Below are 16,663 nucleotides of genomic sequence, written 5' to 3' on the forward strand. Positions count from 1 at the left end.
CAAAGTTCTCACCACATATCTAGATAAGCTCCTTGGGGGGTCTAGTTTCCAAAATGGGGTCACTTGTGGGGGGTTTCCACTGTTTAGGCACATCAGGGGCTTTCCAAACGTGGCGTCCGATCTTAATCCCAGCCAATTTTGCATTGAAAAAGTCAAACAGCGCTCCTTCCCTTCTGAGCTCTGCCATGCACCGAAACAGTGATTCCCCCCCCACATATCAGGTATCATCGAACTCAGGACAAATTGCACAATAACTTTTGCAGTCCAATTTCTCCTGTTACCCTTGGTAAAATAAAAAAAATGGACCTGAAGTAATTTTTTTGTGAAAAAAAGTTAAAATGTTCATTTTATTTTAATCATTCAAAAAATTCCTGTGAAGCACCTGAAGGGTTAATAAAATTCTTGAATGTGGTTTTCAGCACCTTGAGGGGTGCAGCTTTTAGAATGGTGCCACTTTTGGGTATTTTCTATCATATAGACCACACAAAGTGACTTAAAATGTGATGTGGTCCGTAAAAATAAAATGGTGTTGCAAAAATGAGAAATCGCTGGTCAACTTTTAACCCTTATAACGTCCTAACCAAAAAAAATTTGGGTTCCAAAATTGTGCTGATGTAAAGTAAACATATGTGGAATGCTACTAAGTTTTTTGTGTGCCATATCTCTGTGATTTAAGGGCATAAAAATTCAAAGTTGGAAAATTGCGAAATTTTCAACATTTTTGCCAAATTTCCATTTTTTTCACAAATAAACGCAAGTTATTTGAATGAAATTTTAAAACTAGCATGAAGTACAATATGTCACGAGAAAACATTGTCAGAATCACCGGGATCCATGGAAGCGTTTCAGAGTTATCACCTCATAAAAGGACAATGGTCAGAATTGTAAAAATTGGCTGGTCATGAACGTGCAAACCACCCTTGGGGGTTAAGGGGTTAAAAAGAACAATCTACTCTTGACACAGGCTGACTAACAACGTTAGGTTTAGAACGATCACTGATATACTTTATATATGGGGACAGAATAATCTGTGTCCATTTGGTTACCTTCATTCAGGCTACTTCAACTTATCTATATTTTTTGCCCATCTGTACACTTGGGCCAACAATATGTCCCATCATTTAGAATTGTGCACTTTATTATTTCTTTCTTATTGCATGATTTTGTTCTAATTAGCTATTTTGCATTTGAATTGACATTGTGGGTTTATTTAATCTGTTTGCTTGATTGGTTTAACCCCTTTCCTACATTAGAAGTACTATTCCGTCCATGTGACCTGGGACCCAAGTCCCAAGGACGGAATAGTACGTCTAGCGCGATCAGCTGCGCTCAAGAGGGAAGCGCAGCTGATTGCGGCCGGGTGTCAGCTGATTATCACAGCTGACACCCAACACTATGTGTCAGGGGAGGTCACGGACCGCCCCCCTCACGTTAACCCCTGGCACACTGCGATCAAACACGATCACAGTGTACCGGGGGTTTAGGGAAGCATCGGGAGGGAGGGGCTCCCTCCGTGCTTCCCTGAGACCCCCACAGCAGCGTGATGTGCAGCGCTGCTGCGGACGTCTCCTTCCCTGCAGGTCCCCGAATCCAAAATGGCGGCAGGGACCTTCGGGGGCCTGCAGGGAGGCGGCTTCCTCATGCCTGCAAAGCACCAATAAATAATGTCGCTAAATAAATTTAAAAAAAAAAATATTCCCTAATAAATTCATTTTTTGGAAATAAAAAAAGTACACATATTTGGTATCGCCGCGTCCATAACGACCCGCCCTATAAAACTGTCCCTTTAGTTAACCCCTTTATTGAACCCCTTAAAAAATAAAAATAAAAAACGAAGCAAAAGAAAATGCTTTATCATCATACTGCCGAACAAAGTGCAATAACGCGCGATCAAAAAGATGGATATAAATAACCATGGTACCGCTGAAAATGTCATCTTGTCCCGCAAAAACGAGCTGCCACACAGCATCATCAGCGAAAAAATAAAAAAGTTATAGCTCACAGAATAAAGCAATGCAAAAATAATTATTTTTTATATAAAATTGTTTTCATTGCATAAAAGCGCCAAAACATAAAAAAACGACATAAATGAGGTATCGCTGTAACCGTACTGACGCGAAGAATAAAACCGCTTTATCAATTTTACTGCACGCGGAACGGTGTAAACGTACCCCCCAAAAGAAATTTTTGAAACGCTGGTTTTTGTTCATTCTGCGTCCCAAAAATCGGAATAAAAAGCGATCAAAAAATGTCACATGCCCGAAGATGGTATCGATAAAAACGTCAACTCGTCCCGCAAAAAATAAGACCTCACATGACTCGGTGGGTCAAAATATGAAAAAATTATAGCTCTGAAAATGTGGTGATGCAAAAACTATTTTTACAACAAAAAGCGTCTTTTAGCGTGCGACAGCTGACAAAAATAAAAACCCGCCATAAATAGTAAATCAAACCCCCCGTTATCACCCCCTTAGTTAGGGAAAAATAATAAAATTTTAAAAAATGTATTTACCGTATTTTTCGGACTATAAGACGCACTGGACCATAAGACGCACCCCAAATTTTCAGAAGGAAAATAGGGAAAAAAATAATGTGTCAAATGGGGGTCCGTCTTACAGTCCGAATTCAGCTTACCAGGGAAGGGATCCGGCACAGGTGGAGAACTGGTCACAGGCGTCGTTCGGTGTTCCAGCCTGGTGCAGTGGCCTCTAGGAAATCCCATCCCTAGTTGGTGCGGTGGCGGCTCTGTGCTGGGACAGGGGTGCTGTGCTGCGGCAGGGGTGCTGTGGAAGGGGGGCTGTGCTGGGGGCACTGTGCTGTGACGCTGTGCTGGGGGCACTGTGCTATGGGGACCGTGCTTGTGCTGGGGGCACCGTGCTTGTGCTGGGGGCACCGTGCTTGTGCTGGGGGCACCGTGCTGTGCTGGGGGCACCGTGCTGGGGACACTGTGCTGTGGGGCTGTGCTGGGGGCACTGTGCTGAGATGGGGGCACTCTGCTGTGGGGCTGTGCTGGGGGCACTGTGCTTGTGCTCAGGCGCTGTGCTGGGGGCATCGTGCTGTGCTGGGGGGGCACTGTGCTTGTGCTCGGGCGCTGTGCTGGGGGCACCGTGCTGTGGGCACTGTGCTTGTGCTCGGGCGCTGTGCTGGGGGCACTGTGCTTGTGCTCGGGCGCTGTGCTGGGGGCACCGTGCTTGTGCTCGGGCGCTGTGCTGGGGGCACTGTGCTTGTGCTCGGGCGCTGTGCTGGGGGCACTGTGCTCGGGTGCAGGGGCAGAGGGGCTGTGCTCAGGTGCAGGGGCAAGCGGCAGCGGCTCCGGGACAGGGGTGGAGGCTCCGCCGGCATTTCCTCAAAGATCAGAGGCCCCCGTACATCCATTGCTGTCATGTTGCGTTGGCCTCCGGGAACATGGACGCCGGTCCGGGTACTGCGCATGCTCAGGTTCAGATCTCATCCCGAGATCTCGGGAGATGAGATCTCGTTGCCGAGATTTGAATCTCGTCTCCTGAGATCTCGGGACGAGATCTGTACCTGAGCATGCGCAGTACTCGGACCGGCGGCCATCTTCCCGGCGTCCATGTTCCCGGAGGCCACCGCAACATGGCAGCAACGGATGTGCGGGGGCCTCCGGGCTTTGAGGAAATGCCGGCACTGGCCGAGCCCCCCACGGAGAACAGAGAGCCGCTGCCCCTGCACCGGAGCACAGCCCGCCACCACCACACCACAGAGCCACGCGGCACCCGCACCAATGTGAGTATATGGCGACCATAAGACGCACCCCCCACTTTCCCCCAAAATTTGGGGGAGGGGGGGGGGGGGGGAGTGCGTCTTATGGTCCGAAAAATACGGTATTTCCATTCTCCCATCGCGACATGGCGTCCAATCTCGATCCAAGCCAAAAAAGTCAAATGGCGCTGCTTCCCTTCCGAGCTCTGCCATGCTCCCAAATAGTGGTTTACCCCCACATATGGGGTATCAGCGTATTCAGGACAAATTGCCCAATAACTTTTGGGGTCCTGCTACTCTTGGGAAAACAACAATTGGGGGTGAAAAGATCATTTTTGTGGAAAAAATATGATTTTTTAATTGTACGGCTGTACGTTATAAACTGTGAAGCCCTTGGGGGTTCAAAGTGCTCACCACATATCTAGATAAGTTCCCCAGGGCTGTGGAGTCGGAGTCGTGGAGTCAGAGCTCATTTTGGTGGAGTCGGAATAAAATGGTCCGACTCCGACTCCTAAAATATATAATAAATTGGGTACAGTAGTTCAATGTAGAATGTGCTGAATATTTTTTCATAGGAATTTGGGAAAGTTATGAAATGTCCTATAAATGGCTGTTCAATTCCTGATCTAAGTCTACATTCACACACAGCGTTTTTGCTGCGTTTTTTGAGGATACGTTTTTCAGCTGCAAAAGCAGATCAGCTTTTTAAAAAACTGCATCACCTGAAAGGTTTTTGAGCTCATAGATGTTTTCAATAGCAAAAGCAGATTAGAAATCTGCTCTATCTATCCATTTATCCATATCTGTCTATCCATATCTTATCTGTACCAAAAAGAATGAAAGCCGGGTAGCACACAGACTAAAGGTACTGTCACACTTAGCGATGCACCAGCGATCCCGACCAGCGATGACACGGTCAGGATCGCTGGTGTATTGCTAAGTGGTCGCTAGTGAGCTGCCACACAGGCAGATCTCACCAGCGACATCGCAGGGGTCGGGGGTCGCTACTTACTTGTCAGACGAGGCGACCCTGACGTCCTCCCGCCCGCGTCCACGCGTCGCTCGTCTCCACAGCAGGAAGCCCCAGCAGGAAGCTGACGACGAGAAATGGTCCAGGACGTTCTCGCGCGATCAGCGATAACCAGCGGGGGAGCGGTTGGAGGTAAGTATCAGACATAGCGATATCGCTAGCAATATCGCTATAACGTCACAAAAACCAGTGACGTTATAGCGATATTGCTAGCGATATCGCTTAGTGTGACAGGCCCTTAACACTCCTTTTTTTTAGCACCAGTCAGGTACACCTCATAGCTGCCCAAAAGGACGCCCAGGACAGGCATTGCTCGTCTTCAGTAACACATCAACATCAATTGATAGTTGGAATAAATAGACTGCATTCACCACATCTTAAGGTGCAGGCTTTATTTTCAAGTGTAAGGGTGTGCAGTATAAGGTTCTGCAGCAGCTGAGGTGTGCAGTATGAGATTCTGCGGAACAGTATGAGGTTCTGCCCGCCCCAAGTTTTGATCCTGGCTAAAACCGTTTCTTACAGATATGGCGAACCCTCAGGTAACCCTAAATGAAGGTCAATGGACACAGGTGGCTGAAATGAAGGAATTGCTTAATCACCTATTTACCGTGACTAAAAAAATTACAAGCTGAGGATTTAACTCTTGGCATTTTCATAAGGGAGTGGAGGAACTTGCTATATTGCCTGTCCCAAAGAGGAGATTTAATCGCAGATGGCATTTCTGCTTCAATGAAACGGAGAGAGACACAGCTATTAGAAAATAAAATTTTTCTGGCAGCTGTTTATGTGGACCCCAGTCATCGTATATTGCTTGATGATCAACAGCTTACTAAAGGAAAAGAAGCTCTGACTGAGGTAGCAGTTAGGATGAGTGGCCTACAGGAGGACTGCCAGGCGCAAGAGGACTTGAATCCTGACTGTGCTACTACTGCTGCCATATCTTCATCCTCATCAGATGAGGAGTTTGAATTTGACAAGTATTTGGATGAAATGGAGCAGGCAAAGCGTTGCTGCAAGGAAAAAGATTTCACTCCGTCTCCTATAGCAAGCAGATTGACCATATTTCAGCAAAATGTTTCACTTGCTCTCAAAGAAAAATTCAACCGTTCATCAAAACTGACTGTGCATGAGGCAATTCCTTTATACTTGGAAATTTTTAGAGATGTTGCCCATGTGGTTACGGCTTTGCCTCCAACTCAAGTTAGTGTAGAGAGGTTGTTCTCTGGCCTTAAAATTATTAGGTCAGATTTTAGGTCATCTATGAAGGAGGATCTGATGGAGGCAATTCTATTTCTTAGAACAAATTCATAGACTGCACAAATGTTATTTAGTATGTTTTTGTTGAAAACTGTTTTTTGCCACTTACATAGTTTATTACATAGTGTTATACACAGTGCCTACAAGTAGTATTCAACCCCCTGTAGATTTAGCAGGTTTACACATTCGGAATTAACTTGGCATTGTGACATTTGGACTGTAGATCAGCCTGGAAGTGTGAAATGCACTGCAGCAAAAAGAATGTTATTTCTTTGTTTAATTTTTTTTGTAAATTGTGAAAAGTTTATTCAGAGGGTCATTTATTATTCAACCCCTCAAACCACCAGAATTCTGTTTGGTTCCCCTAAAGTATTAAGAAGTATTTCAGGCACAAAGAACAATGAGCTTCACATGTTTTTCCAGCCTTTTCTGACTATTTAAGACCCTCCCCAAACTTGTGAACAGCACTCATACATGGTCAACATGGGAAAGACAAAGGAGCATTCCAAGGCCATCAGAGACAAGATCGTGGAGGTTCACAAGGCTGGCAAGGGGTACAAAACCCTTTCCAAGGAGTTGGGCCTACCTGTCTCCACTGTTGGGAGCATCATCCGGAAGTGGAAGGCTTATGGAACTACTGTTAGCCTTCCACGGCCTGGACAGCCTTTGAAAGTTTCCTCCCGTGCCGAGGCCAGGCTTGTCCGAAGAGTCAAGGCTAACCCAAGAACAACAAGGAAGGAGCTCTGGGAAGATCTCATGGCAGTGGGGACATTGGTTTCAGTCAATACCATAAGTAACGTACTCCACCGCAATGGTCTCCGTTCCAGACGAGCCCGTAAGGTACCTTTACTTTCAAAGCGTCATGTCAAGGCTCGTCTACAGTTTGCTCATGATCACTTGGAGGACTCTGAGACAGACTGGTTCAAGGTTCTCTGGTCTGATGAGACCAAGATCGAGATCTTTGGTGCCAACCACACACGTGACGTTTGGAGACTGGATGGCACTGCATACAACCCCAAGAATACCATCCCTACAGTCAAGCATGGTGGTGGCAGCATCATGCTGTGGGGCTGTTTCTCAGCCAAGGGGCCTGGCCATCTGGTCCGCATCCATGGGAAGATGGATAGCACGGCCTACCTGGAGATTTTGGCCAAGAACCTCCGCTCCTCCATCAAGGATCTTAAGATGGGTCGTCATTTCATCTTCCAACAAGACAACGACCCAAAGCACACAGCCAAGAAAACCAAGGCCTGGTTCAAGAGGCAAAAAATCAAGGTGTTGGAGTGGCCTAGTCAGTCTCCTGACCTTAACCCAATTGAAAACTTGTGGAAGGAGCTCAAGATTAAAGTCCACATGAGACACCCAAAGAACCTAGATAAGGTCTGATCAGGTCTTATAAAAGACGATTATTAGCTGTAATTGCAAACAAGGGTTATTCCACAAATATTAAACCTAGGGGTTGAATAATAATTGACCCACACTTTTATGTTTAAAATTTATTAAAATTTAACTGAGCAACATAACTTTTTGGTTTGTAAGATTTATGCATCTGTTAATAAATCCTGCTCTTGTGTGAAGTTTGAAGGCTCTAACTTATTTGCATCTTATCAAACCTGCAGGGGGTTGAATACTACTTGTAGGCACTGTATATATATATATACTGTGTGTATATATATATATATATATATATATATATATAATCGATATTACATATTTACAATTTATTACAGTTTTTTGTGTTCTAAAGTTGTATTCCAATAAATATATATTATGTTCTATCTAAATGTTTTGATTATTGTATCATAAAAATGATTAAATGTCTGATGTTCACATTGTACTACAATAAATTTTTCACTTAAATATAAGCAATATATGTTGGAGTCGGAGTCGTGGAGTCGGTGGAAGGGAAATTGAGGAGTCGGAGTCGCAGGTTTGGCTTACCGACTCCACAGCCCTGGTTCCTTGGGGGTCTAGTTTAAAAAATGGAGTCACTTGTGGGGGGTTTCCACTGTTTAGGCACATCAGGAGCTCTCCAAACTTGTTAAATCATATATCCCTACAAATTATCTTTATTGATTAAAAAACCATATGCAATGGTTCACACCAAAAAAACGTGCACAAACAAAAACAAACCGTGTACCAAAATTACCAATTTGTAATTTTGGTACACGGTTTGTTTTTGTTTGTGCATGTTTTTTTGGTGTGAACCACTGCATATGGTTTTTTAATCAATAAAGATAATTTGTAGGGATATATATGATTTAACCGTTGGATACCCTTTTTGGATCAATTTTTGATAATTTTTTTGCTCTCCAAATTTGACATGGCATCTGATCTGAATTCCAGCCAATATTGCAGTGAAAAAGTCAAACGGCGCTCCTTCCCTTCCGAGCTCTGCCATGCGCCGAAACAGTGGTTCCCCCCCACATATCAGGTATCGGTGTACTCAGGACAAATTGCATAATAACTTTTGCAGTCCAATTTCTCCTGTTACCCTTGGTAAAATAAAAAAATTAAACCAGAAGTATTTTTTTTTGTGAAAAAAAGTTAAATGTTAATTTTTTTTCTAAACATTCAAAAAATTCCTGTGAAGCACCTGAAGGGTTAATAAAATTCTTGAATGTGGTTTTCAGCACCTTGAGTTTTTAGAATGATGTCACTTTTGGGTATTTTCTATCATATAGACCCCTCAAAGTGACTTCAAATGTGATGTGGTCCTTAAAAATGAAATGGTGTTGTAAAAATGAGAAATCGCTGGTCAACTTTTAACCCTTATAATTTCCTAACAAAAAAAAAATTTTGGTTCCCAAATTGTGCTGATGTAAAGTAAACATGTGGGAAATGTTACTTATTAAGTTCTCTGTGTGCCGTATCTCTGTGATTTAAGAGCATAAAAATTCAAAGTTGGAAAATTGAGAAATTTTCACCAAATTGCAGTTTTTTTCACAAATAAACGCAAGTTAGATGAATGAAATTTTACCACTAACATGAAGTACAATATGTCACGAGAAAACAACGTCAGAATCACCGGGATCCATGGAAGCGTTCCAGAGTTATTACCTCATAAAGGGACAGTGGTCAGAATTGTAAAAATTGGCTCGGGCAATAACATGCAAACCACCCTTGGGAGTAAAGGGGTTAATAAAATGGCATGCTTGGCCGTCTATATTAGGCCATTAAGATGTTTGATTATATCAATAGCGATGAGAGAACGTGCTCGGATAAGGTGTTATCCACAGGGCTGTGGAGTCGGAGTCGGTGCTCATTTTGGTGGAGTCGGAGTTGGAGTCGGTATAAAATGGACCGACTCCGACTCCTAAAATATATAATAAATTGGGTACAGTAATTCAATGCAGGATGTGCTGAATATTTTTTCATAGGAGTTTGGGAAAGTTATGAAATGTCCTATAAATGGCTGTTATATTCCTGATCTAAGGCTACATTCACACACAGCGTTTTTCCTGTGTTTTTTGAGGATACTTTTTTCAGCTGCAAAAGCTGATCATCTTTTTAAAAAACTGCATCACCTGAAAGGTTTTTGAGCTCATAGATAATGTTTTCAATAGCAAAAAGCAGATTAGAAATCTGCTCTATCTATCCATTTATCCATATCTGTCTATCCATATCGTATCTGTACCAAAAAGAATGAAAACCGGGTAGTACACCAATATATATTCTGTTCTATCTAAATATCTTGATTATTGGATCATAAAAATGATTAAATGTCTGAGGTTCACATTGTACTACAATAAATTTTTCACTTAAATATAAGCAATATGTGTGGGAGTCGGAGTCGGAGTCGTGGAGTCGGAGTCGGAGTCGGTGTAAGGGAAATTGAGGAGTCGGAGTCGGAGTCACAGGTTTGGCTTAGGCCTGTTTCACACTTCCGTTTTTGTGTCCGCCAAACGGATCCGTTTCCGTTTTTTTGACGGAAACTGATGCAAACGGATCCGTTTTTTTAAAAACGGATCCGTTTTTTTGACGGATCCGCGGTAACCGTAATGGAAGTCTATGGGACAAAAAAAACGGATCCTGCAAAAAATGGCGGATCCGTTTTTTTACGGAAAACAACGGATTTTGACGGATTTGAAAAAACGGAAGTGTGAAACAGGCCTAACCGACTCCACAGCCCTGGTTATCCAGCAAGTTCATGTGCGGTGCTAAGAGTCTTCCACGTGCTCGAAAAATATGTTTGAGTCCCCTCAGCTGCATGCCTGGAGGCTGTAGGCCATCCCTGCATGTATTGTGACTGTAGAGCAGTCACGAGACATGCAGATGTGGGTCTCAAATGTATTTTTCGAGCATACCGAAGACCCCCAGTAAGCACATAGCACTATCACTCAGCACTAATCCTCAACTACTGTTGTATACATATAAACAACACTGTATATATTACATACAGACAGTTTAGGTCGTGTTTCATTGTAACCTGATCTTGTTATTCGTCATAGCCTTATGTGCTTTTTAAATATTAAATTTGGCTTGTTTGTTAATAAATACTTTAGCTGGATCCCTAGTTTTACATACTTCCTTTTCTCCTCAAACTCATTAAGTAAAAAAAAGGTTAGTTGTATTCTTTAGAAAATACACAACGCAAAAAATTCACCAAAAACTCATTGCGGGAACGCTAAGTGAGGTTATGTGCACACGTGCGGAATTGCGGCGGAAATGTCCGTGGCAATTCCGCAACTCCCTGTGGCGGAAAATTCGCGTGAAATTCTCATGCAGAATTCCCGCGAAAAACTAGCATTTTGCAAGTGTAATTAGCTTGCAGAATGCTAGCGTTTTCCAAGCGATCTGTAGCATCGCTTGGAAAACTGATTGACTGGTTGGTCACACTCGTCAAACACAGTGTATGACGAGTGTGACCAACTTTTTACTATGAGGCTGCCTATGCAGCATCAGTAGTAAAAAGATATAATGTTAAAAATAATAATAAAAAAAGTGATATTCTCACCTTCCAGCGTCCCCCGCAGCGTTCCCAGTCCTCAGCGATGCTCCCGGCAAATCCCGTTGCCAGAGATGCCTTGCAACAATGACCTGTGATGACGTAGCATCACGCAAGACCGCTACGTCATCAAAGGTCATTGTCGCAAGGCATCGCTGGGAACAGGAGTTGGCGGGAACATCGCTAAGGCCTGGGAACGCTGCGGGGGACGCCGGAAGGTGAGAATAATCACAATTTTTCATTTTAATTCTTTTTTTAACAGGGATATGGTACCCAGGGCCTGGAGAAGAGACTCCTCCAGACCCTGGGTACCATCCGCACATTTTCTGCTTACTTTGCGCATGGTGGGCTTAGCCACATGCGGAAAGTAAGCGGAACAATGCATTCCCATGTGTGCGGAATCCCCTCAATTCTGCAAAAACAACGAGCATGCTGCATATTTTTCCGCGATGCGATTCCACCGCCGAAAAATACGCAGCATTAGCACAGCATGTGCGGAATGCCACTGAATACAATGGGTTGCTTATTGTATGCGTTTTTGCGGCAAAAAAGCATAAAATCAGCAACGTGTGCACATAGCCTAAGGGTATGTGCACACGCTGCGGATCTGCAGCGGATATGGCCCTGCGGATCCGCAGCAGTTCCGCAGACAGTGTACAGTACCATGTAAGTCTATGGGATTTACAATCCGCAGTACACATGCTGCGGTTTTTTTCACTGCGGAAAAGCTGCGGTTTTAAATCCGCGGAAAGAATTCACATGTCAATTTTTTCTACTGATTCCGCTGCAGTTTGACACCTATTCCATTGTCCAAGTGTTAAACCGCAGGGGAAAACCGCTGGCCAATCCGCAGGAAAACCGCAGGTCACTTTACCTGCGGTTTTACCTGCGGATCTGCACTGAAAAATCCGCTGGTGAATCCGCAGCGTGTGCACATAGCCTTAAGGTACGGTTTTTCCATCGTGTACTGAAAATATAATGAAGTTTTGAGAAGCTCCACACCACATATCTAATACTGTGCGCCATACTTTTATTACTTACATGTGCCAAAAATTGAAAGTTGTAAACTTATATACCGTACGTTATGCAATGATTAAACTTTACAAGACTAGGCTGTTTTTCTTTGTTTTCCTGTGTATGCATTTGTTATCCTCCCCTTCTCCAAAAGCTACAACTCATTTTTTTTTCTGTCAACTTGCTTTTTTTGTGGGCCAAGATAAAGCTCTGAATTGCAGAATTCACTTTACAAATTAATGTACTTCAAAAAGGGTAGAAAAAAAAAATTCTGCTAGGAGTGAAAGTGATAAAAAAAAGGTGCAATTCCACCCTAGTATTCTGGATTTTAATTTTACAGCGTGTTTTTTTTCAGCATGATTAATTGTATCCTAACATAAAATTATTTCCTTATGTTTCGCTGTTTGAAGAAAAAAAACAAAAAACGACTTACAAAAATGAAAAAATTGGGTTTACCTTTTTCTGAGACACAAAGGTGCCTGGAACCAATTTTAAATAGCACAAAAAAAATTAACACATGCACAGCAAAGTCAAACGACTTACTGTGCACATGTTCCCCCTCTACAACTTATATTAACTGGCTCCGACGGTGAATGCTGAGAAGCTGCTAAAAGAAGTGACTGGTCCATTTTTCTGTAAGCTGCCACTATCTCAGGCCTCATTCACATCTCCATGTTTCCAGTACGTGTTGTATCGGGTTTTTTCACTGATGCTACAGGTACGTACCCATTATAATCTATGGTGCTCGGCACATGTCCGCGTTTTTACACGAACCGTGTGTCGTTGCAAAACACACAGAGACCTCTACATTTTTTTTCCCTGATTACAAGAGTCAATACCAGTCTGTGTGTGTCCCTGGTTAAAGGTACTGTCACACTTAGCGATGTACCAGCGATCCCAACCAGCGATATGACGCGGTCAGGATCACTGGTACATCGCTAAGTGGTCGCTAGTGAGCTGCCACACAGGCAGATCTCACCAGCGACATCGCAGGGGTCGGGGGTCGCTACTTAGCTGTCAGACGGGGCGATCCTGCGTCCTCCCGCCCGGCTCCACGCTCGTCTCTCCACAGGAAGCTGACGACGAGAAACAGTCCTGAACGTTCTCATGCGATCAGCAGCGGGGGAGCGGGTTGTAGGTAAGTATCAGACATAGCGATGTCGCTAGCAATATCGCTATAACGTCACAAGTTTTGCTAGCGATATCGCTTAGTGTGACAGGCCCTTAACACTACAAAGTATAGAAGAAGCTGTGTAAAGTATTTCTTTATCCATCCATGAAAAACACAGATGGTTGAAATGGACACACTGATGGAAAACACCGCCACCGGTACAGGATTTTCATCTTCACGTTTGTGTTTTATACGTTAGTGTGAATGAGACCCTGAGTTATCTAGTTATATAATTGCCTTGTAATGTTTTCATTTCCTGTTCTGCCCAGATGTCACCGTATCCCAGAATTCCACAAGCACAGGAAGTTCACCGACCGCCACATTGGGACACCCAAGTGATGGAAACTGCTGCTAGTACCAACCTATTGTGCGGTACCACCAGCGGAACACCGTCGCACCACACACACACTATACGCCGTACCACACACACACTCTCACGCAGCCTGTTGTGCGGCACCACCAGCGGAACACTGTCGCAATGTTGAATTCCGCGCAGTGAATCATTCGACTGATCCTGGCGGCAGAAGCGTGACGTGTCTACAGGCAGAGGAAGGCGGTCACATTAAAGGGGATTTCCCACGAACGAAAGTTCATTTTAATAATTGTCTGTGTCTGACCGTGTAAGGAGCATACCACATCTCCTGGGCAGGGGAGGAAGCAAAAGACAATACTGACATTACAGCAGGGGATCACAGAGGATTCATTTTGTGAGGTAAAATATTTCACTGACTGTTTTTAAACAATATTTTACCTCACAAAATGTATCTGCGATCTCCTGCTGTAATGTCAGTATTATCTTTAGCTTCCTCCCCTGCCCAGGAGCTGTGGTATGCTCTGTACAAGGTCAGACACAGGGGTGAAAGAGACAGTGTACAAGGGGGAGACGGCTCAAACGGGACAGCACATGAGGGGAGAACACAGCACAGGAAGGAGAGAGACAGCAGACAAGGGGTAGCACATGGGGTAGACAGGTCAAAGAAGAGAGCACAGATGGGAGAAGTCAGCACATGGGGAAGTAGAGTGTGGATAGGTGGGTGAGTACATGGGGGGGAGAGATTCTCAACGCTGCAAAGCCTGCCCCCTGAGTGACATTACTGCCCTCCCGACGCGATAGCATCAGGCCTCCATATAGTTAAAAATAAAAAGCTGGTGGACAAAAATCTCTGAAGACAAAAAAAGCTCCAAGAAAAACGGATGCCGATATGGAGATGTCTAAAATGCGCGGTGCACATACCCTTAGGGAACAGGCCCATGCTCAGGAATTGCTGCGGTTTTGACGCTGCGTACTTATGCAGCATCAAGCCCGCAGCGGCCGCATGTCATAGCATAGTGGATGGGAATTTTTGGATGCAGCGATAATACGTTAAGTCCAAAGTGCTGCGGCTTCTGGATCGTGGACACATCGCCTTCAAGCTTTCAAAGAGATTTTTTGTGTAACGGCTGGATACGGCTGTGTCTATTTTGGAGAGTTTTCCTTCAGGATCCACTTTTAAGAAAAGCCGTACCCTTCCAGGGTAAGAATGAAAACTCAATAACTCAGGAACAGCAAGTAGATTTCCCATAAAGATTAGAGAAGCTGCCAGGCTGTTCAGAGGATTGTGTGGGGGATCATTAGATGGCAGTCACCAGTAGGGGGCATCATCCAGATGCCATCAGGAGGGCTGCATTTTAACCCCTCCTGCACAGGAAATGGCTATTTTAGAAGAGACCACCTCCAAAGTTGGCAGCCGAAACCTGGGGATTAGGTCCTCTCCTTCGGACAGTCTCACTGCCCCCAGAACCCATCACTACTTGTCCTCCCCATATTACCACATTGGGTGGAAGCCTGACCAATCGGATTTTCTTACAATGCCAGCCCCCAGAATAACCGAGGTGGAAGTTGTGCCCCCGATGGGCACGGGCTCCCGTGCAGGCCCGAGCTGGCACACATGCAGGACAGGCCACGGCACGCATGTGCACATGGCATACATGACACTGAAAACAAGCCGTGGCCGCACACCGCCGCCGTCGAAACACGCCCCACACTTGCGCCCATAATATCATCTGAGAAGGCCTACGTTCTTCCAGGCGACATTGTCCATACACGCAACTTCAGCCACAAGTCCCCTCACGCCGCGAGCAGCCTGATGCGTGGGGGTGCGGGTGCCCCCAATAGCTAGCGGGCCACTTACCGTGGTGGGGGCGGTCACGGGTGAAGAGCTGCTCATGTCTACGGCCTCATACCCAGCGCGCTGCTAATCGCAAGCGAATGCGCGTCCCCGAGCTCCTGTACTCTGTCACGTGACACCCAGAACCCTAGCGCGCTCCCGAGCTCGCTGTGGCGCCTCAGTGACGCGAGTCTTGTCCTTCTGGTCACCTGTGAGGGCCGCTGTCCTCTGTACACACCAGGCGGTTACTTACAGTCATGTGTTACTCATACTAACCCAGTGGGGAGAGCGTCCCCTACAGGGACAGTGGGGGCATTAATTATGGATCATTAGCATCCCTTTAATTATGGCTAATTACTATGCCTACAGTCAGCTACAGACTGGGATTTACAGCCTAGTGTATGTCATTCTTCCTCCTGGTCCCTGCAGTTGGTGACACCTGGGACTCTGATGTTCCTCACAGACCACTAAAGCCATAAGCCTTTGCTATGGATTAGTACAATACATCTATAGGGTTATCCCCCATCCACAGAATAAAAGAACATCACTGGGGGGGCCGACCCCTAGAACCCACAGCAATCCCAATATTGGGGATTTGTAGCCCAGAGAACGCTGCTCTACAGCCCTGTCCTGAACGCAGTGTAGCTGCGCATGCTCGACCGCCACTCCATTCATTGTCTATGGGACTGATGATGAGGGTAGCTAGTGGATAAGTCTGATCGTCCCACCCATCTGAATGGCGCAGAGGCCGAGGATGTACAACTACACTCTCTTAAGGATGGCGCTATTGAGCACCGTTCTAGGTTATAAGACCCCAAACGTAGAATCACTAAGGGCTGCAGACAGTCGGACACCCACCAATAAGAAGGTTATCCCGAATCCTATCCCATGGATGAGGGATAAAGGATTATTCCACAAAAAAACAAGTTAAACAGAAACTTATTACACAAGAAAAGAGGCCATACTTCTGTACCAGCACATACTTAAAAAGCTCACTGCAGAATGCCGACAGGCCCTGTTGCTGAACATCCACCCACACACCGATCACCCATGATGGGATGGGTGCTGTGTATTATCCCTGCACCTAGATAGGGCTGTGTCCACACTTGTGTCGCATGTTCTGCTTGCGCCATCTTAACGAACAGACAAACAGAATGGTGTAAAAAGACAGATCCCCTGCATTACTGATGCACACAGAGAGAGAGGCATTATCTAGAGGGCTTTCTAGCTTTCATTATGTTTCCATTTTTTGAACGGGAGTTAAAGCGCATCATGCAGAACTTTGTCCTCTATTTTGAAAACAGACCCCATAAAAATCCCTCTGGGTCTCCGTGAACTGTTTTTGATAGTAATTTTGTCTCTGTCCCCGAAAT

The 16,663-nt window shown here is 45.0% G+C and overlaps 1 protein-coding gene across 1 annotated transcript in view; it reads right to left on the reverse strand.

Annotated features, from left to right (window-relative positions):
* PHF3 (PHD finger protein 3) overlaps positions 1-15,463 on the reverse strand; it is a 172,795-nt gene extending 157,332 nt beyond the window's left edge. The window contains exon 1 of the mRNA XM_073569399.1: positions 15,315-15,463. The gene's annotated coding sequence lies outside the window, so the exon portion shown is untranslated. The remainder of the gene's footprint in view (positions 1-15,314) is intronic.
* Between the last annotated feature and the right edge of the window lie 1,200 nt (positions 15,464-16,663).

This window comes from Dendrobates tinctorius, unplaced genomic scaffold, assembly GCF_039654945.1.
Source record: "Dendrobates tinctorius isolate UK_male_01 unplaced genomic scaffold, ASM3965494v1 ptg000024l, whole genome shotgun sequence".
NCBI lineage: Eukaryota > Metazoa > Chordata > Amphibia > Anura > Dendrobatidae > Dendrobates > Dendrobates tinctorius.